This window comes from Acinonyx jubatus, chromosome B1 (assembly GCF_027475565.1).
Source record: "Acinonyx jubatus isolate Ajub_Pintada_27869175 chromosome B1, VMU_Ajub_asm_v1.0, whole genome shotgun sequence".
In the NCBI taxonomy this organism is placed as follows: domain Eukaryota; kingdom Metazoa; phylum Chordata; class Mammalia; order Carnivora; family Felidae; genus Acinonyx; species Acinonyx jubatus.
Window position 1 is genome coordinate 14,065,328 of NC_069382.1, and position 21,941 is coordinate 14,087,268.

At 45.7% G+C, this 21,941-nt stretch overlaps 2 long non-coding RNA genes across 2 annotated transcripts in view; one reads left to right on the forward strand and one right to left on the reverse strand.

The window, feature by feature from the left end:
- Positions 1 to 7,343, forward strand: part of LOC128314319 (uncharacterized) — a 43,761-nt gene extending 36,418 nt beyond the window's left edge. Inside the window, exon 3 of the long non-coding RNA XR_008295826.1 lies at positions 7,032 to 7,343. This is a non-coding gene — a long non-coding RNA (uncharacterized LOC128314319). The remainder of the gene's footprint in view (positions 1 to 7,031) is intronic.
- Positions 7,344 to 7,346: 3 nt separating this feature from the next.
- LOC113604702 (uncharacterized) lies at positions 7,347 to 12,341 on the reverse strand. Its single transcript, XR_003426730.2, has 3 exons — positions 12,309 to 12,341; positions 9,834 to 9,910; positions 7,347 to 7,919 (listed from the first exon to the last, which is right to left on the reverse strand). It is a non-coding gene; the product is annotated as an uncharacterized LOC113604702 (long non-coding RNA).
- Between the last annotated feature and the right edge of the window lie 9,600 nt (positions 12,342 to 21,941).

Sequence of the window (21,941 nt, forward strand, 5' to 3'; positions counted from 1 at the left end):
TGTTGCATAATTATTTGTAAATTATAGTCATAACTGCTTCTTAATTTGTAGTAATTTTATCACTCAGAGGGTAATTGTTAATTATTTTCCCTATGATTATCATGGAAGAAAAACAAGACTTCTAAAAACTGTGAAATTAAATCGGAAGAGAATTTCAAACAGGCACAATCCCCTTTGCTCTGACATCCCAGATGGTGTCTGTGGTTTATATGCATAGTTATGCAAAATGACAGATGTCAGGAGCAAATATTTTCAGCATATTAATAAGAGCCATGCACCGGCCCCTTCTGTATTAGCAGGTATGACACTGATAAACGCTGAGAACTCTCAGATACAGCAGGGAAAAAAGGCTCAGGCACTGTCTTCAATTTGTTTAGTATCTGGATCTGTAAATGGACAATCAAAAAATTGAAGCAGTGCCCTCTCCTTCCCCAGAGACTTCCTGTGTGACTCTGGCTACGTTCCTTTTGGAATGAGCGAGGGTTTGAATTAACAAGTGCACTCTTGAGTCTGATAATAGTAACAGCTTGTGCATTAGGCATAATAATCAGGGAATGAGCTGGTACACACAATTTTCCAAGTATCTCAAGTTTATTTCTTCAAGCTCTGAAATGTCAATTGTATCAATTTGTAAGGAAATCCCGGGAAGCCTTATGGTGCAGATAAAGTCTGAAGGCAGTTTGCTGGATAATTCTCTCTTACCTGGAAGGAAGAGGGCTGATCTTTTTGTTCTGTCTGGGGCTTCAACTGATTGGATGAGGCCCACCCACATTGTGGAGGGCAATCTGCTTTACTCTAATGTTACTCTCTAATGACAGTAACAGAACAATGTTCTGGAACATTGGGTGTTCCAGAAACACCCAGAATAATGTTTGACCAAATATCTGGGCACCCCATGGCCCAGTCCAGTTGACACATAAAATTAACCATCACAAAAACATATGAAACAGATGGAACGAATAGAAAAGTAGCTTTAAACCCAAATACATCGGTAATTACATTACCCATACATGGACTATGTATTGTAGTGAAAGGAGATCCACAGTGGCCCAGAACTCCCTTCCTAACTTGACCATGTCCAAGGAGGCCTCCATCTGTTGGAGGAGCATCTATTCATGCTAGAGAAGCCTCCAGCCCCACTTCTCTCCCATAGGGGTGAGATTCAGTATGAATCTTGCTCCTGCAAGTCCCTTCTGGAATGTGCTGCTGGATGAGATAGGCTTTCTCAACACATGAAAGCAATGCTTCAGTTCCAGCACCTTTTTTTTTTTTTGAGAGAGGGAAAGAAGCAAGGGTGCGTGGGGGAGGAGCAGAGGGAGAGGGAGAGAGAGAGAATCCCAAGCAGACTCCACACTGTCAGCGAGACGCCCCATGTGGGGCTCGAACTCACAAACCGTGAGATCATAACCTGAGCCGAAATCAAGTCAGATGCTTGACCGACTGAGCGCCCAGGTGCCCCATCCAGCACCTTGTTTTAACTAGTGTGACTGTCCCCTGTTCCCTGTTTCTAATGGGAGGGAAAACGAACAGGACTGGTTTTCAAATACATTGTGCCTTGGAAGCATCAGACAATAGCAGCGACCTCTGTTCATTCATTTGAGCTCCCTCTGCTGTTCCAGCAACATAGATCATTAAAAAAAACAAACCAAAACAACAACAACAACAACAACAACAACAAAAGAAACCCACAATAACAAAAAAATCATACCACACGCGCACACACACACACACACACACATAAAACCTAAGAACTCTTACGAAGAGGAGAGGGACAGAAAATGATTTGGGGATTGCTATGGTCTGAATGTGCCTTCCCCTCACATTCAGATGTTTAGATCCTAACCCCCAAGGTGATGATATGTGGAGTGAGCAGGTCATGCTGGCAGGTGAACTGTGTCCTCACGATGGGATTAGCGCCTTTATAAAAAAGGCCCAAGAGAGACCCTTCACCCTTTCCACCATGTGAAGATATAAAGGCTTTCTCTGTCACCAGACACCCAGTCTGCCAGGACCATGATCTTGGACTTCCAGACTCCAGAACTATGAGAAGTAAATATCTGTTGTCTATAAGCCCCTCAGCCTATGGTATTTTTTTTTTTTTTATAGCCATCTGGACAGCGAAGGAATGGTAAGGAATATCCCTTAGATTTAGATTTTAAAAAGAAGCAATCTTCATGTGAAAGACTAAACAACAAGTACGAGATGTGCTTTTTAAAAATAGCTACTTTTTTCTTCCACTATTTCTTCGTTCTCATCATAACCAAACATCATGTGAGCAGCAATCAACATGACCAATGTGATCATCGTAATTCATGGCTTGGGGTTATTTATTCTTCAACAAATATTACTGGAATTCCCATCATGCATGTGGTGCTGGCTGCTGAGGATACAGCAGTGAGGAAGAGAGTTGTTTTTATAATGGCCTTTTATCTTATAAATCTTCAAGTCTTTGTTCTTAATACCTCCCACTGTCATACCCATTCCCTGCCTAATATAGAAAATCATTAATAAATATTAATGTCATTTGCTCTGGGTTTAGTTTTAAAAATAAGGCCCTCTAAAAGTCTTGTCTCCATGTGATCTTCAAACCCATCATTATGGTCAGTAGTGAGAGCAGCTTAAGAGCACGGATTTGGGCAGAGGACTTAAACCTTATGTGCCTCAGTTTCCCCACAGTATCATTGCGCTGATGATAAGAATATCACTACTTCAAATAGGACTGTTGGAAATAATAAGTGAGTTCATACATGTGAAGTGCTTAGGATAGTGCCTGCCATATAGAAAACACAAAATAGGGGCGCCTGGGTGGCTCAGTCGGTTAGGCGTCTGACTTCGGCTCAGGTCACGATCTCACGGTATGTGAGTTCAAGCCCTGCGTCGGGCTCTGTGCTGACTGCTCAGAGCCTGGAGCCTGTTTCAGATTCTGTGTCTCCCTCTCTCTCTGACCCTCCCCCGTTCATGCTCTGTCTCTCTCTGTCTCAAAAATAAACGTTAAAAAAAAAAAAATTAAAAAAAAGAAAACACAAAATAGATGCGAGCCATTAGTTTCGTTTGTACACGAAGTAACTGAGCACCTACCATGGGTTTGCTCTCCCTCTAAGCACACAGAGAAACAAAGGTTTTATACTTTGCTAATATCTTGTTTCCATACTGTAGGAATGCTAACAATACTGACTCCATTTTTGGCCCGCCATCTTGTTCATGCCTGTGAGATGATGTCCCTCAGGGCTATTACATGTTCCAGGTCCTGTTAATGCGTGCCCTGACGGGAATTCGGGAATTTGAGGATGTGGGAAGGCTTGTTCCGAACTTCCCTAAAGTTGTTTAGATAATAACTTTAGATCACTTGAGAGTAGAAATAACTAGTAGAGATAACTCTAGAGTAGAGATAACAGTTTCTTCCCACTCCCTCTGGTGCATAGATGGCGCCATGAGGTCTGTTAAGTATTAGACCCTTTGTCCTCCCGCAGTGACCTCTGCTCATCCCCTCGCTCTATAAAATCTGCGGACTAAGGTCCAGACTTTGCAGACAAAGGCTGTGCAGTTCTGGATTGTCGCACACCTGATCCCTTCCCCACTTGCCATCAGTAAGTTACCCTGAATAAAACTGTGTAAACTGTATGAAGTCACCTGCTTCATTTTTTTGGTCTCAAAGTGCCTTTTCAGTTTGGGCGATACTTTACTGCTGTCTCCCTTCTACCTTAAAACACTCTACCCCTTTCTCATTCTTCTCACCAGCAAACTGTTTGAAAGACAAGCCTTCCCATCAATGCCGCCTCTGTTTCCTCACTGTTGGTCACGCCCGAATTCTCTGCCCTGTGGATCCTGACTCTGGTTCTCTTCAGGACTTGTATTTCTGAGTCACTAATATCCCCAACGTTCAGTACAAAGTTCCCATGGAGCTTCTCCTTCTTGAAGTCTTGGAGGCATTTGGCCCTTGATGTGTATTGTTCTTGCTTTTCTGACCCTGTGTTTCAAAGTTCTCCAATCTTTTTCACCTTTTCCCTGTCTCTCTTGCTCTTTGTTGACTTCCAAGTACAAAGATCTGTACCCAGCTTCAAAGTTCTGTACCCAACTAACTTCTCTTCTTCTTTCTCTATTGCTTCCTTGGGACATGCCATCCATGTTCACAGGATTAACCATTACCACCAGGAAAGGGGTAATGGAAGCTTAAAACACCACCAACCCATCCTCTAGACACCAATGGGGTGTCCAACAATTCAATTCAATTTGGACATGAACTACCTGGAGTTAGTATCAGATTCCACAGATGTAAGGTTTCGGTCCCACAAGACTGCTCTCCCTTCAGTTGCTGGTCACAGTTCCTGGCCACCCATAATCTGACCAACCACTGTAAAGCAGGGGTTCCTATGACCCTCTCTTCTGGTCCAATAATTTGTTAGAATAGTTCACAGAACTAAAAAAAAAAAACCACTTTACTTAGGTTTACTGGTGTATTATAAGGGGTACAACTCAGAACGGCAGATGAAAGGCATGCAGAAGGCAAGGCATGCAGAAGGCAAGGCGTGGGGGCGGGGAACCCAGAGTTTCTGGGCCGCCTTGGATGCACCACCCTCCCAGCACCAACTAGGAAGTGTAGCAAATCTTGTTATTTAGGAGTTTTTCTAGAGCTTCATCCCTAGCCTCCCTTCCCCTCCCAGAGGCTGGCAGGTGGGGCCAAAAGTTCCAGCTCTCTAATGGCTTGGTCCTTCTGGTGATCAGCCCCACCTGAGCCTGTGTAGGGGCTCTACCCTAAGTCCCCTCAGTAGCATAAGCTCAGATGTGGTCAAAAGGGGCTCATCACGAGTCAAAAAAGACGTCCCTGTCACTCAGGAAATTCCAAGGGTTTCAGGAGCTCTGTGCCAGGAACCAGGGACAAAGGCCAAATATATTTCCTATTACACCACATCTATAGGGCCAGACTGCCTGGATTGAACCCAGGCAGGGTCATTTGTGAGCCGTGTGATTTGGATGCATTAAGTAATCTCCATGTACTCCTGTTTCTTTGTTCAATGGTGATAATAATAAAAGAACCTACCTAATAGGTTCGTTGTGAGGTTTAAATGAATTAACAGAAGCACTTAGAACAGTAGCTGATGCCCAGTAAGCAATCTGAAAATATTTAACCACTATTCACTCCCAGGCTCACCCGATGCTAACTCTTCTGTTATCTGCAGATTAAATTTCAAACAGCATTCAAGGCTACCTCTTTTGTAAAAACATCAAATCTGTATTATTCACAGTACATAGTTTTAGTGTTAGACAGCGGTGAATTTGGTTAGATGTGTCTTTTATTCTAAATGGGGACCTTGGGGAGTGTTGGCTGTGTGTGTGTGTGTGTGTGTGTGTGTGTGTACAAGTGCATGAGTGACATTTCGAGAACTCTATTCCCTGGAGTGCAAATATTTAGAAAAAGAACATTTAGGCTTTGAGTTAGAACTATTGGATAAGTTTCAAACCGCTGCCCTTGATAAGAATGAAGACAAAAAAATCACTCCAAATCAGAAGTTGAGGAGTAATTTTTTGGTTAAGATATTTTTTTAAATTATTGAGGCACCTGGGTGGCTCAGTCCGGTAGGCGTCTGACTTCAGCTCAGGTCATGATCTCACCGTTTGTGAGTTTGAGCCCTGTGTCGGGCTCTGTGCTCACAACTCAGAGCCTGAAGCCTGCTTTGGATACTGGGTCTTCCTCTCTCTCGGCCCCTTTCCCACTCATGCTCTGTCTCACAATAATAAATAACTGTTAAAAAAATTAAAATTATGGCATAATGTCAGTTATTTCCATTATAATATGTTAATTCAAATCCAGATACTATAGGGTAGAGTTCACTGTGTTGCCCTATAACCTTTGAATTCAAGGGTGCATGTGCCCTGATTCCTCTCAGGGCATTACACAATTTTCATTGAAACGGATGAAATTGGTTGATTCACTACATGGATCATGAAATGAGAGCATGTAATAAATTCACAGACAAATCCATATAGGAAAAGTCGATTTGCAAATCCAACTCATACACCCAAGTATTTTTCCTTTGCAGCTATTTTTGGGTGTATCTAAGAAGGCTCATAGAATCTTTATTTTTTTTAAGTTTATTTATATATTTTGAGAGAGAGAGAGAGAGAGAGCACGAGTGGGGTAGGGGCAGAGAGAGAGAGGGGGAGAGAGAGAATCTCAATCAGGCTCTGCACTGTCAGCACAGAGCCCCATGTGGGGCTCGAACCCACAAAACCATAAGAACTCACAAAACCTGAGCCGAAACTAAGAGTTAGACATTCAACCGACTGAGCCACCCAGGTGCCCCGAGGACTGACAGAATCTTTAAAAATCTGCTTGGAATTCACTCCTTTGGCCAAAAGAGTCTTATGCTCCCCCCAGGACCCACTTTAAGTCACACCTGTGATGCATCTTGTCCAAAAACTTTAGTTAGCACTACCCCACTATTCCTACTGGCTTATCATCATAATCACCCAAAGACTTTTGGGGGGAACAAACGTCTCAGGCCATACTTGTTGAAATTCCCGTTAGGCAGATTTGGGGTAGGATCCCACAAACTACAACTGTGTAAGTTTCCTTGGGATTATGCTTATCAGACAGAAGCAGAATTAGAAGCCACAGAATTAGAAGCCAGTGGTCTATCTCAGTGACCTGTTCCTTGATATAAGTGCAGTAGATGAGGTTTGGAAATATCCAGGCTCCCCGAGACCCGCCCCCCCATCCCTTTTCTGAGAACTTTCCCGCTATCCACAAGGGGTGGGGCCTGACAGGGCCCGACTCTCTCCCATGCCACCGTGATTTGGTCAAGGGAAGTCATCTGGCATAAACTGGGCCAGATTTTTTTTTTCTCCCGCCTTATTTCAATTGAGAGACCCGGTCTGGCACAGAGGAGCTGAGGGACACAGAGGAGCGTCATACCGAAGGTCCGCACGCCGGCCGCCAGGTCCCTGGGGCTACCCTAGTTCCCCCCTTTCCTCAGGCCCACTGTGTCCATTCAACTTGTTGAATTCTGCAGGACTTTCTGTTGGTTTCCTAGGACTGCCGTGATGAACGACCGCCCAACGGGGGGCTTCGAACGATGCGAATCTACTCTCTGGCAGGTCTGCCATCCAGAAGTGGAAAATCAGGTGTCAGTCAGGTTCGTGCCTTCTGCGGGCTCTGAGGGAGAAACCATCCCTGCGTCTCCTCGCTCCTGGTGGCTGCTGGTAGGCGATCCTTGGTGTTTCCTCGTGTGTCCGTGCGTCCCTCCAAGGTCTGCCTCTTCTCTGTGTCTCTGTGTCCTCTCCTCTTCCTTTTCGGACACCGGTCACTGGATGTAGGGCCCACCCTAAATCCAGGAGGATTGCATCTCAAGATTTTTAACCAATGTTACCTGCAAAGACCCTATTTCCAATTAAGGTTGCATGCTGAGGTTGTGGGTGCACCTGAAGCTGGGGGGCGGGGGACGCTCTTCGACTCACAACACACACATTTGCTAAGAAACCAAAGACAAAATGCTCACAGTCACAAAGAAGAGAAGACCTCTCTTCCTCAGGGCTGACATCAGGGCCACAGAGAAGGTCCGGAGTCAGTTTAGGTCACATGACCTCTCCTGGACCAGTCACTGGGGCAAGGGAGGTGGGTGTTCTGATTGGCCAGCCCAGGCCACTCACTTGCCTGCACTGGAGAAAAGGGGTCCATGTGACTGATAGCCTCTCACTCCAGTGCAGTCCAGGTGCTCGGAACGGAAGGAAAGTTCCCAACAGGGGGTCCATCTGCTGTGTTCCTCCAGCAACTCAGCATCACTGCTGTTCTTTCTGGCTCCACATCCGAAACAAAAATAAACATTGAAATCAACGCTTCCAGAGTTCGTAAAATCGATCGCCGGGGATCTGCCAATGCCGTCTCTGTACAGGGCGTTAGCAAGTGTTAGAGTCCCCGCTGCCTGTGAGTTAAAGATTAAAATGATCAGGTAGGTGACCTTAGTTCTCCAATTTCAGTATTATTTTGTTGCTAGAAACAGCTGTCTCTGTCCAAAGAAATGATAGTTATTCACGTTTACGTAGCCCTTGGCACATTTATGTATATCATCAAAATTAAGAAGCACAGTAACTCTGGGAGGGAGACGTGTATTATTATCTCCATCTTAAAGATCTGGAAAACTGAGGGAGAGAACACTGAAGCGATTTGCCTGAGGTCACATGATCAGTTAGTGGCAGCATCAGAATTAGAATCCGGGTGCACGTGATTCCTGATCTAGGGGTTTCTGCACTTGTTGTAACGGCCCATTTCGGGTATTCCCCCTTAACGCTAGGACAGCACTGGGACGAACCTCACACCTTCCCTTCAACCAGCCTCTCCAGGACACATAATTACTTTTCTGCCGGGACGCTCTCTATTGCAAACATCTGAGCTCACAAATGAATTTTTTCTTCCCCAGAGGCGTAGATTTTCATGCGAAAGAGATGTAAAACTCAGAGGTTTTGGAGAGATCAACCTGTGCTCTCTCCTGGGAAAATGGAAAAATAGAGAGATTTGATATTTTCTTTTCTCCTTGTGATAAGAAAAACAACAAAATAAAGAATGGCCCTTCCTCCTCTGGAAGTTTGAGAACCGAGGCTTGAGGGTGACGGGCTTCAATCATGACAGCAGGGATCTGTCAGGAATCCGAACAGCATCTGCGTGTAGACTGGGCACATTCATGGTGTATGGCATCAGGTAATAATGTCAAATTTTTCACAACATGATCACTTCCCGGTGTTCGTTCTTTTTTTTTTTAATTTTTTTTTTGACGTTTATTTATTATTGAGAGACAGAGAGACACAGAGCGTGAGCAGGGGAGGGGTAGACAGAGGGGAAGACACAGAATCTGAAGTAGGTTCCAGGCTCCGAGCTGTCAGCAAAGAGCCCGACGTGGGGCTCGAACTCACGAACCCTGAGATCATGACCTGAGCCGAAGTCAGTCGCCTAACCAACTGAGCCACCCAGGCGCCCCCCACCAGTGTTCGTTCTAATGCGGGTTTTCCTCAGACCCAGGCGACAGTGGCAGAAACCAAATGGCATTTCTTCACTGCCTTTGAAACCGCCAGAAATCCAGCCCTCCCCATCATCCCAGATCTCCTGACCAGTTGAGGGAGAACCGAGGAGAAAGGTGTGTATGATGGTTAATTTTATATGTCACCTTGGCTAGGCCACGGTATCTAGATATTCATTTAAACACCAGTCTAGATGGTGCTGTGCAGGTATTTTTAGATCGTATCATGATAACATTTAATTCGGTAGATTTTGAGTAAAGTACGTTAATCTCCATGATGTGGTGGGCCTCGTCCAATCAGTTGAAGGCTTTAAGAGTAAACAGACTGAGGTCCTGTGAAGAAGAAGGAATTCTGCCAGCCAGCTACCTCTGGACTTGAACTGCAACATCAACTCTACTCTGGGTCTCCAGACTGCCAGCCTACCCTGCAGGCTTTGGACTTGCCAGCCTCCCACAATTGGGTGGATCAATTCCTTGAAACAAATCTCTTTGTATATATCTCCATGCACATCCCATTGGTTCTGTGTCTCTGGAGAGCCTGACGGACGCAGTGAGCACTGGGCGGCCTCGGTGTCCTACCGCAGGCACTTGCACGTGCTCTTCCGGCTGCGACGTGACAGCTACCCAACCCCGTTTCTTGTGGCTGGTTTTGTTTCCCCTGCCGTCCCATATGTGTGCAGCCTGCGGGCTGGTCCTGCGGGCTGGACAGATCATTCTCACATGTGCTGCTGTTCTCTCTCGTGTCTCTCTGTCCCCTGCTCTGACACGCTCCACGCCTGGGCCCGCCTCCCTTGTCCCCAACACCATCAAGCTGTGCTGACTTACCCGGGGCTGTAAGGGACATTGATGTCACGGCTCCTGCAGGATTCCCGTCTCCTCTTCCAGGGCTTTGGGACACATTTCTAAGGGAAACCATTGTGTCTAATTACTTTCAGAGGTATCATAAAGCTCTTATTATTGGAAAAATGACTACATTTTTATGTTCAAATAAATTCTCTAAGACACAGATATAAAGGCTCCATAGTGTAAATTCTCCTCATCGAGTTATTTCCTGAACTCGTGAACAGACTTTCAGTCATGTGCCTTAGTTTTAATTTTTGACATTCTAATCCCGATGTCAAATTCAACATCATTTGCAAATTTAAGCATTGAATCCTCTATCAGCAGCCCAGGGATGTTCACATTTAATTAAAAACGACTGGGGAAGACATTTTTTTAAATAACTTATTAGTCTATTATTAGCCACTTGAACATATGGGGACTCTAGCCTTTAGGAATTAAATGACTTTTATCTTCACTCTTTTCTGAAAAAATCCACAAATTTTTATTAGCTCTTCTTGGTATTTGAACTACTTTCCTTTGGGGAATGGGGGCAGGGGCAACATTCTATTCTTTTACTACTCTACTGGAAAGCTTATCCTTGACAATGACCCCAGAGACCAGTGGGAAATGCAGAAGGAGTTTCTTCTGCAGACGACATAGTCACTATCGGTCTTGATCTCCCCTCCCTGTGTCCTAAAATTCGATTAAAATGATACACAATATAGGCGCGCCTGGGTGGCTCAGTCGGTTAAGCGTCCAACTTCAGCTCAGGTCATGATCTCAGGGCTCATGGGTTCAAGCCCCGTGTTAGGCTCTGAGCTGTCAGCACAGAGAAGAGCCTGCTTCTGATTCTGTGCCTCCCTCGCTCTCTGCCCCTCCCCCGCTCCCGCTCTGTCTCTCTCTCTCTCTCTCTCTCTCTCTCTCTCTCTCTCTCTCTGTTTCTTAAAAGAACAAATCCATAACTGAGCTGGAAAAGAAGAAAGGGTGTCACCCATGAATCAGAATTTTTAGGGGGGCTTCTGGAATATTGAAAGCAAACAGCATCAGATTTATGAAGAAGGCAGAGGCAGACTCCACTCAACACAGAGGGGTGAGAGGACGGTTAGCAAAGAAGCCATTCTCCAGAGGGAGCCCCAGAGAAACTCCAAGTTTAGGATACACTGTAGCAAAGGCGGACATTAGCCTAAAGACTGCTTGCAGGGTGGAAAGACTGTTGGCAGACTGTCCCGCCTCCTCTTTGTCGCTTAACACATATAAGCCTCCTGCACATCACCAGGAAGAGGATAAAAATCGAGCAGAAATATATGCAAAGGATACTTACTAATAGCCAAAAGAAATACAAACGGCCTTCAAGTACATGAAGAAGTGCTCAAAGTCGCTAGGGGGGTCTGGTAAATACAGATGAGAATGACAACAGCACAGCATACTTTACTCATCTAAAAGCTGACACTGTTCTGCTTATGTGAGTGCATGGGTGAACGGGCTCTGAATTCTGTCGGAAGGAAGACTTTGAAGGTGTGGTTTATCAGCATCTAGCAAAATGTCCCATCACCCATGGCCTCTGGTACAGCAACTCTTCTTCCAGGATTCTCCTACAGAAACGTTGACACACGTGGGAAGATGTACTATGAGAATATACCAGGCAGCATCACTTGCAATGTCTGATGACTAGAAACAGTCAGTAGGGGAGTGGATAGATTGTGGTTTCTTCATGCTCTGAAATACTGTGCTTACCAGAACTGACATGGAAACATCCTTAAGACATATTGTTAAATAAAACATTAAAGGGGCACCTGGGTGGCTCAGTCGAGTAAGCGTCCGACTTTGGCTCAGGCCATGATCTCGTGGGTTGTGGGATCGAGCCCCGCATCGGGCTCCACGCTGACAGTGCAGAGCCTGCTTGGGGTTCTCTCTCTCCCTCTCTCTGCTCCTGCCCTGATTGTGCTCTCTCTCTCTTTCTCAAAATAAACATTAAAAAAAAAAAAAAAAAGGCAAGCAAGCAAGCAAAAGCTTTCCACGAGTCCTCAGCTTCTATCTTTTTGCCCAGAACCGAGCCCCCCTCTGCAAACGAGTCTGGGCTACAATACAGGTCTCCACTCTAAACACCCCCAGGGTTCTGTTGGGAAGGAAGAGAGGGAAACAAACACGAGGCGAGGGGGTGCACAAACGTGTCTCCTGCGGAAAGAAAATATTAAGTGTGTCCCCAGGGAGAGTGTTATCTCTGGGGAAGGGGGTACATTTCCTTCTTATTTGACATACTTCTTTTGTTGTTGATTTTAAAATAATTCTGAACATATGGAAAACTTTCAAGAATAGTAGAAGAAACTTTCCTGAACCATTTGAGAATAAGTTGCTGATATAATGCTCCGTCATCCCTGAATGTTTTAGTTTGTAATTCTTAAAAACAAGGACACTCTCCTCCCTAAGCGAAACGAGCACCATCAAAATCAGGACATTAGCAACGAAATTCTTTCTTACCATTTAATCCACAGATCTCAAAGGGCATTCTTTGATAATATGGACTCGGAGGCTGAGGAGAAACTTGTCCTTCCTTCATGCCCCATGTTGGTTTTCCTAAACCCAACCCGCTTTACTCTGCTGGCTTTTTGTGATCGCCTCGCGCCCGGAGGCTTTTAAGCATTCAGTCCCCGCTACGGTCTGACTCTCTTTTGATCACAAGGTCTGACTCTCCTTTGACACCGCACCACGGTGTCACATATGGATATGGATTGTTTTGATTAAAACTGTGTCCTTCGAAGGGCTCGAGCACACAATGGTGAGAGTCTTTCGGTAACAGGCTGGAACGCAAGAGCAGAGGTTGAACAGGTGCTCGGTGTCTGATCTCAGCACTCTGTGGACGAGCGCTCAGGCCGGGGTGGCTGGGACTCATGTGGATCTAGACTCCAAGGGGACTCAAGTCCCCCACCCCCCACTCAGTTGCTTTCCCATTTTAGAGAGTAAGCATGAGAGTGGCCTTGCCAACCGGGACACAGTGTCTGCTTGGGCATCGGGCAGTCTGAGGTTTAGGTGGCAGCTGTTGAGGGAGTTAGATGCCTGGAGCGCCTGCCGCCAGCACCTGTTGGCCTGGTAGGAAGTCCTATTTGGGCACAGCCCCTCCTGCTGGGAGAGGGAGGCTCTGTTCTCACTCAGAGTGTTGCCGGGCAACCTCAGTCTTCAGGGTCAGACCCTCCTGTTTGTCTTTCCACAAAGTATATAAACAAGTGTCTAAATACAATACACTGAAGTAAAATTTAGATGGTTGAAGTAACAGAACATAAGATTTTTTTTTTGTTGCCTTCCTCCTTTCGTCACTGCCCCCAGGTATTACTGATTTGAAATAACTTTTTGATGATGTGTGTACATGGTCCCTGAACGAAACAAAACAGGGATAAATATAGATGTCCCATAAGCTGATGCTTTGATGATGTGTCACAAATTAGGAGTCGCCTGGGTGGAGCATAGGGATTTTATAAGCTGCTATGTAAATAATGCCTAAATCCAGCTATTCTTATGGTCTGAGTTCAATACCTCCACAAAATTCTTTAATTGTAACTCACTTAGGGCTATGTTTGATCACTTCTCCTCTAGTATATTTAAATCTATTCTCTAGACCTGTGTGTCCAATAGGGTAGCCACCAGCCATGTGTGGTTATACAAATTAAAATTACAACGAACTGATTTAAATGAAGAATTAGGTTCTCCGTCACCCTAGCCACACTTCAAACGCTCCACAGCCACACGTGGCTAGCGGCTGCCTTATTGGATAATGCGCGTATAGAACATGTCCATCGTTGCAGAAAGTTATATTGGACAATGCTATTGACCTTTGCCAGGAAACAAAATGTGGGATCGTCTGATGTCCAAATCTTATCAAAAGCTGGTTTAGAAGACGCAGTGTTTATTGGAGATTGGTGGAAGACTGCCCATTCCTATGGTTTCTTTGAGTTTTAGCCTTGAATCAAGCAAGACCAGCTACAGTGTTTTTGGATCCCAGCATCTTGTCTGTCTATAGAACTGCTTTCATTGAGCCACATTTTGGGGTTTTGTCCAAGAACTCATTAAGAAATAACCTCGTGAATATTGCTGGGCCAGAAAATAAAGACTTGCTGGAGTATAATGGGGATCTGTCAAAAGGATATGGGTGCCAATTTGGTGGGGTGTTTGCTGGCCAAATCTGAGAGTAATTGAGCAGCACAGCAAATAACGATAAAATGGATTACAGAATAAATCCAGCATGGAAATGTTTCCGTGCTGATATAAGTTCATGTGTGGAGGAGAATGCCGGACCATAGAACGCCAACAAATAAATGAAGAAGGCCTGATGGAACTAGAACATCACCCCTTGGCCCTCTCTAGAGTCATAGTTGTTTCGAGCAAGAATCAGCAATAGAAACTATGGGTAAAGGCTGGATGTGGAACAAAACACTTTCATAATAGGAAAGTATCTCTTTACAAAATACTTGTTGATTATAAAGGTAAAAACTAGAAGCTTCACAGTGGAGGCACCTGGCAGACCCTACCTTCGTCCAGTGTTCAAAGTTGATGTCACCAGGCATGGGAAGAGTGGCTATCATGTGCCTCCTGACTGCACACGCTGAGGACACAATATTATTACTTCTGAGATACTCTTGCCAAAAAATACATGCCCCGGGGGCACCTGGGTGGCTCAGTTGGTTAAGTATCTGACTCTTGATCTCGGCTCAGGTCATGATCTCACGGTTTTGGAGTTCAAGCCCCATGTCAGGCGTCGCGCTGACCGTGCAGAGCTTGCTTGGGATCCTCCCCCTCTCCCTCTCTCTTTGCCCCTCCCCCACACGCACTGAATGCGCAAGAATAAATAAAATAAACATTAAAAAAAAGAATAAATAAATGAAATTTTTAAAAACTTAAAAAAAAACAAAACCTGACCTGAATCTAAATCATAAGGAAACACTGGACAACCTCAAATTGCGGGACGTTGTACAACTATCTGGCCCATACTGTTAAAAAATGTCAAGTTCTTGTGAGACAAAAAAAGACTACACAAGTGTTCTAGATCAAAGAGCAAAGAGACATGATAACAAAGTGCAAGTGTGATTCTAGGCCGGATCCTGGAAGAGAAAAAAAAAAAATTTTTTTTTTGTTTTGTTGCTAGAAAGGACATTTGAGAAAAATGATAAAATCTGAAAGGGGATTAATACAGAAATACATTATATGCATATAGAAATATATATGCATATGTATGTAAACATATATATGCATATGGAAATATACAATAAAATATATACAAAAATATATATTTTTTGTATAAAAATATATATGCAACAAAATATATACAAAAAATATATATATTTTTATATGTTTACATATATATGCATACAGAAATATACAATAAGAGAGAATTTTAATTTTCGCAACATAAAGGGTATTTCCCTGAAATTTTTATATAAATCGTTCGAGCCAATTAGAGTCATTGATGATGTTTTCATGAGTATAATGTTGGAGAAGAACTGGGTCAGGCTAGAAAAAAATCACTAGAGAGTCACAAACATGGCGACAGATGTCATGGTGGTAGAATGGGTGGTCTGAAATGTTTTACCCCTTGTTGCTGGTTGGGGAAATAGAGAATGATTACTTAAAACCATCTATCCGTCAGGCGAGAGGCTAAGTAGAGACATGTGATGTGTGGGCCAACCATTGGTAGCTACCAATGAAAATTGAAAAAGCAGATGTATTTACTAGCTCCAGGCTAGCCTACAGAGGAGGCTGTCTTCCGAGAGCAAGGATGGGTGGGCTGCCTCAATGCACCTGTTCTCTCTTCCCAGAATGCAGTTTCCCCATTGCCTCTCACCAAACAAGAGCGGGTCGCCCCTCTGTCGATCTCATAAAACCCTGTTTCTTCCTTTCATGAGATTTACTGTGAATTGTGAAAGTACTTTCATGTAACTCTCAACAGAAGAGCCGCACAGATGTAAACAGAACTATGCTCAGAACACCCCGGACCGAGGCCGGGCACAGTCCCATAGAGGGCGCCCGACAGGTAAATCTTCTGGTTTGATCACTGAAAGTCCCGTGGCTCAGAAGCTCTGCTGGTACATACAGGCGCTTGGTGCAAATTAGGAAACAGGCGCCCTTCCTTTCGACAGACTAAGCAGGAAACGGATTTCCTTCTCGCTGAGGTTGTCTCAAACTTGGGCATGTAGCTTGGCAATTAGCGGGTGACACGGCTTGTAGTCTACACCTGAGGCCCTTGTGCAAGGCACAAACTCATGACCCAGGGGCCTACTCCATGGCTAGGTTTATTTGGCTCATTTAAAGACTATTTTTGGGGCGCTTGGGTGGCTCAGTCGATGAGGTGTCCGACTTAGGCTCAGATCACCACCTTGCAGGTCGTGAGTTCGAGCCCTGTCTCCGGCTCTCTGCTGTCAGCGTGGAGCCTGCTTTGGATCCTCTGCGCCCCTCTCTCTGCCCCTCCGGGCGCACACGCGCCCGCCTTCTCTCTCAAAATTAACATAGACGTTTGAAAGAAATAAATAAAAAATAAGTAATGGTATTGTTTAATTGCCAGTGTTTTAAATTCAGGGAAGCCTGCATAAAGGTACGGACCTCTGGCTTTTCTTTAAAGCTAACATTCCGCCTTCCTTCCTCCATGGCAATGACAGGAGGCAGTCAGGCGGCGGTGCTAACTTTGCGCTCTGCAGACCTCGCGCTCCCGGTCACCCCAATTATCCTGGACTCGGAGGCTGAGGAGAAACTTGTCCTTCCTTCATGCCCCGTGTTGTTTTTCCTAAACCCAACCCGCTTTACTCTGCTGGCTTTTTGTGATCGCCTCGCGCCCGGAGGCTTTTAAGCATTCAGTCCCCGCTACGGTCTGACTCTCTTTTGATCACAAGGTCTGACTCTCCTTTGACACCGCACCACGCGAAACCCAGCAGCCTGTTGGCTGTAAGCAGAAAGGCCAGAGCATCTCTCCGAGTCTTGCCGAAGCTCCCTGCCCACGACTGTCTCTTCGAAGGGCGGGCCACACCTCGCAGCACGTGAACGCTGCATTTCTGGGCTTTGCATCTGTTTGCAAGCTCGCACTTTCCATGCCCGTGTGGTTATGGTGGGTTGCAGGAAAGACAATGGATTTCTGTTGCGTTAAGATTGGGGGGAGGGTAAGGCTTATGGGAAGGCATGTACTTTGGGGAAGGTGGAGGAACCCCAGCAGCTGGATAGATGCTGCAGATTGAGGGGGCTGGAGGAGGGAGAACAAACAGCACACAGGGGGAGGAAGAAGGAGCCGCCCGCACTCCTTAGGACTCTCCTGGCTAGGTCTTTCTCCCCCTTTCTATAGAAGCTGATGCTATTTGTGATGTGGATCTTTTATACGCCGTCAGCCAGAAACGCTTGCTGGAAGGAAGGCCATCTGTCCTGGAGGCTGAATGCCAAGTTGTGGGGATCTCCCGAGGAATGTAAAGCCAAAAAAAAAAAAAAAAGGAACTTATTGCAGAGAAGGAAGATCTGATTGCAGAGAAGGAAGATCTGACTTTGACAGGTAGGGGCTGTAGGGGCTTTGACACCCCTTGGCCTTCAGTGAACTTCCAGAAGCCAGGGAGGGCAGGGTTCCTCCACGGTATTCCAACGTTCCCAGCAGAGGAGAGCTGTCTAGTCAGTACAGGCCCTACTGTGTATGTTGATGTGTCTCTTCTGCAGCAAAGAAGCCACCTGCTTGTCAGCCCCGTGCAGTGAGCACCCAGTGAAGTGAGACAGTAGGTGTTCAGAGGGACCCAGTGCCACCAGTTTGTAATGCCCGGCAGACACCCTGGCCTGGGCAAGTGAGAGGCAACTTGGAGCAAATAGAACCACTGCAGAGGGGGAGGCTAGGGGTTTCTACCCTCCGTGGAGAGGGACTGGGCTGGCACTTACCCAGCACTCAACAAAGCTCAGTTATTGAGGAGAAGCTGTGGTGTGCAGGTAAGGAGACAGAATGGGCAGTAAGTGGAGTGGGTGGGAGGTTTTTCCTCCCGTTTGACAGGAGACACTGGAGCATGTTGGGAAGCTGAAGGGAATGATCTAGTAGATAGCAACTGATGATGCCAGAGAGCAAGGGGTAATGTCAGAGTCCTTGAGACCAGGGGAGGCAATGGGGCTCGGAGCTCAAGGGGGGAGGTGGGCAGAGCCAATGGGGTTTAGAGCCCAAGGGGAGAGGCGGTTAGAGCCATTGGGGCTTAAAACAACTCCTCCTCCCATCAGTGCAGCTAGCACCCTGGCTGCAGACGCACTCATGTCACTGCTTTTGCTGGACGCACTGAGTACCCTCTTCGCACCCAGGCCCACCTCTCCCCTTGGGCTCTGAGCCCCAATGGCTCTAACCACCTCTCCCCTTCAGCGCAAGTAGTATTCCTCCAACCTGAAGAGAGGCATTTAAGCAGAGGCATTAATATGAGTTTTCACGGCAGAGAGGGGACATGGAACTTGGGATATGACTGAGGGGCCACTGGTAAGAGGATGGGCCAGGAAGTGGCAGCTTCAGGGTTTCACGATAGCATGTAGACTCCGTGTCTGTGGAATGGGAGAGCGGAGAAAGGGAAAGGGGAACACCGGAAGAGAGCGGGTTCTTACTCTTCTGTAGTCTTACTTGGGCCGTAAAAAAAAAAAAGCGTTGTGCTCCAAAGAAGACATCCAGATGGCCCACAGGTACGCCAAAAGGTGCTCAACATCACTAATTATCAGGGAAATGCAAGTTAAAGCCACGAGGAGATAGCACCTCCCCTATGTTAGCATGGTTATTTTCAAGAAGACGAGAGATAAGAGTCATCAGGGACTCGGAGAAGAGTGCCCAGACCAACCTTGGGCGCTGTTGGTGAGAATGGAAATTGGTGGAGCCGCTCTGGAAAGCCGTACAATGAAAAATGAAAAATGAAAAATGAAAAATTACAACTACCATGGGATCCAGCAATCTCACCTCCGGGTATCCATCCAAAGGAAATTAAAACAAGATATCAAAAATAGGATCCCTGCACTCCCATGTCGACTGTAGCCATCTTCACAATAGCCAAGCTCTGCAAACCATATAAGCGTCTGTCAGTGGCTGAGCAGATAAAGAAAATGGTGTCATTATTCAGCCGTGGGAAGGAGGGAGGTCCTGCCATTTGCGACAACATGGATGGCTATTGAGGACATTATACCTAGTGAGATAAGCCAGACAGAGAAAAACAAATACTGTATGATATTATTTACATGTGCAGTCTAAAAAAAGCCAAGCGGGACGCCTGGGTGGCGCAGTCGGTTAAGCGTCCGACTTCAGCCAGGTCACGATCTCGCGGTCCGTGAGTTCGAGCCCCGCGTCGGGCTCTGGGCTGATGGCTCGGAGCCTGGAGCCTGTTTCCGATTCTGTGTCTCCCTCTCTCTCTGCCCCTCCCCCGTTCATGCTCTGTCTCTCTCTGTCCCAAAAATAAATAAACGTTGATAAAAAAAAGCCAAGCTTGTAGACACGGAGAGTAGAACTTACCAGGGGCAGCGTGGGGACGCGGGGAGATACACACAACCTTGCAACTAGAAAATGACGAAGTTTTAGAAATCTTTTTTTTTTTTTAAATGTTTTTATTTATTTTTGAAGGAGAGAGACAGAGCATGAGCCAGGGAGGAGCAGAGAGAGAGGGAGACACAGAATTCGAAGCAGGCTCCAGGCTCTGAGCTGCCAGCACAGAGCCCGATGAGGGGCTCAAACTCACGGACTGTGAGATCGTGACCTGAGCCGAAGTCGGACGCTCAACCGACTGAGCCACCCAGGCGCCCCTAGAAATCTAACACCCAGTACAGTGACTCAGTCAACAGTACTGCATCACACACTTCAACTGCTAAGAGACTAGATCTTACTGGTTCTCACTACAAAAAAGAAACGATCATTGTATGGCATGATGGAGGTGTTAGCAAACACTAGGGGGGTAATCATATTCCAATATATAAATATCAAATCAACATTTTATTTTTTAAAACAATTTTAATGTTGATTTCTTTTTGAGAGCGAAAGAGAGAGTGTGCACAACAAGCAGGGGAGGTGCAGAGGTGGGGGAGCAGGGGAGACACAGAATCTGAAAGCAGATTCCAGGCTCTAAGCTGTCAACGTCCCACGTGGGGCTCGAACCCGCGAACCGTGAGATCATGACCTGAGCCGAAGTCCGACGCTCAACCAACTGAGCCACCCAGGCACCCCTCGAATCAACACTTTAAAACCTACACACTATGTCAATGATATCTCAGTAAAAAAATTTTAAAGCTCTAGTGATCTTTTAAAAAGAAAAAAAAAAAAAAAAGGTAGAGTACGCACCAGAGAGCAAAGTAAAGAAGCTGTTCGGGAAGCTGCCTTGGCCCGTTGGCCTAAGGAAGAGGGGTGGGAGTCCGTGGCGCCAGATGCAGACACAGGTTCTCACACAAAGTGCTCACTTTGCAGCCCTCGGCCCATTGTCTACGTGGAGATGCCTGACAGGTCTTTCCTGCGAAAACCCTGTCACTCAGCATTTCTTTCAATACTAAATAAAATGACTGAATATGGAAAAGGGGAACATTGTGTAAGGGTTAAGTGTAGGAAGATGGAGGAAGAAATTTGAAACTGATCGTCAGTCGCTCCAGAAGGACGTCCTCCTGCTTGAAGACTCACAAGGTGGGGGTCAAATTGGAGTATTTTTTGTTTTTAAGGACTGACTCAACACAGTAGTAAGTCGAATTCCTGCCATACAGCCTGGTGTGTTAGGGTGACTCACAGGGACAGCTCAGGTGCCAAAACAAACGGGTTCTGCAGCTTACATTAAAAAAAAATAGGAGGTTTGAAGAAAATGCATGATTCTGCTCTAAATTAGAAGAGAACTAAAATGTTAAAGCAAAAATCCACGTGCTGCCAATAAAGTCTGTAGAATTCGGTCCTTGCGGTCTCTCAAAGTGAACTCTGGAGGGCTCTGTGAGATGGCTTGGGGTCAGGGATAAAGCGTCCTTGACGCTCTCTGGCTGGCTGACTTTTAGAATTCACCCCCTCTGACTTCCCGCCATCTTTGGTCCCATCTAACGACTGTTCTGGTTAAATCCAAGAGCATTTGATGTGATTCTCCTGAAACCCTCACAAATGTTCGAGGCAAGTGGCAATTTAGAATTTAGAAAAGGAGTTTTCAGTTGTCTCAGAAATAGAACACACAGTACCTTTTATACCTCGACCAAGTACATAAACACACTGGTTCTAACAAACAAGCTGAAAATGTTTCACAGAATGGCGTCTACTCTAGAATTTATATTGTATTCGGATCTTTTTTTATTCTACTCTGTTCACTTTTTAAAAATGCTGCTAAAGGCCCACTAAATTGAATTTATATCCGCTAACAGGTTATGCACCAGTATGAACAACACAGGTTTAGGAAATGCATTTTTCTCTATTTTAGTTACTTAGAGTGGAATGATAGAGAGCTAAGATTATAAACTAAAAAAAGCTAAAAAGCACCTGATGTTGACATTTAGGGACATCTGATTTAAAGAACAGAGGGGACAAGGATATTTATTTAAAAAAACAGTGGGGCACCTGGGTGGCTCAGTCAGTTGAGTGTCTGACTTCGGCTCAAGTCACGAACTCCGCAGTTGGAGAGTTCGAGCACCACATTGGGCTCGCTGCTGTCAGTGCAAAGCCCGCTTCAGATCCTCTGCGCCCCTCTCTCTGCTCCTCTCTCTCTCTTAAAAATAAATAAAGGTTAAAAAAATTAAAAAAAAACAAACAACGATCCAGTAGCTACCACTTACTTCCTGCTCTGTAACCCATTGCACCATCAGGCTCTTGGCGAACACTTTCTCTCATTTTCCCAACAACCTGGTAATTCAAGGTACTATTATTCTTGTCCAGGGAAGAGCCCCGGTCTCCTTATCACTGAAGTAGAGGCCGGGAGATGTCATTTCCTTACATTCACACACATGGTGCGGAAGGCTGATTCCGGGACGGGTGCTCTTGTCACAGCTTCTGACTGACCCCGGATCCTCCCTGGTGCCTTTCAGTCGGGGTGCACCCGAAGGTACCGATACTGGCCAGGGGCAAGTAAGAGTACAGGCTGCTATCCGTGCACATGGATCGTCGTGCACACTGACAGGTGTGGAAGTGGGAACGATTTCTCAAAG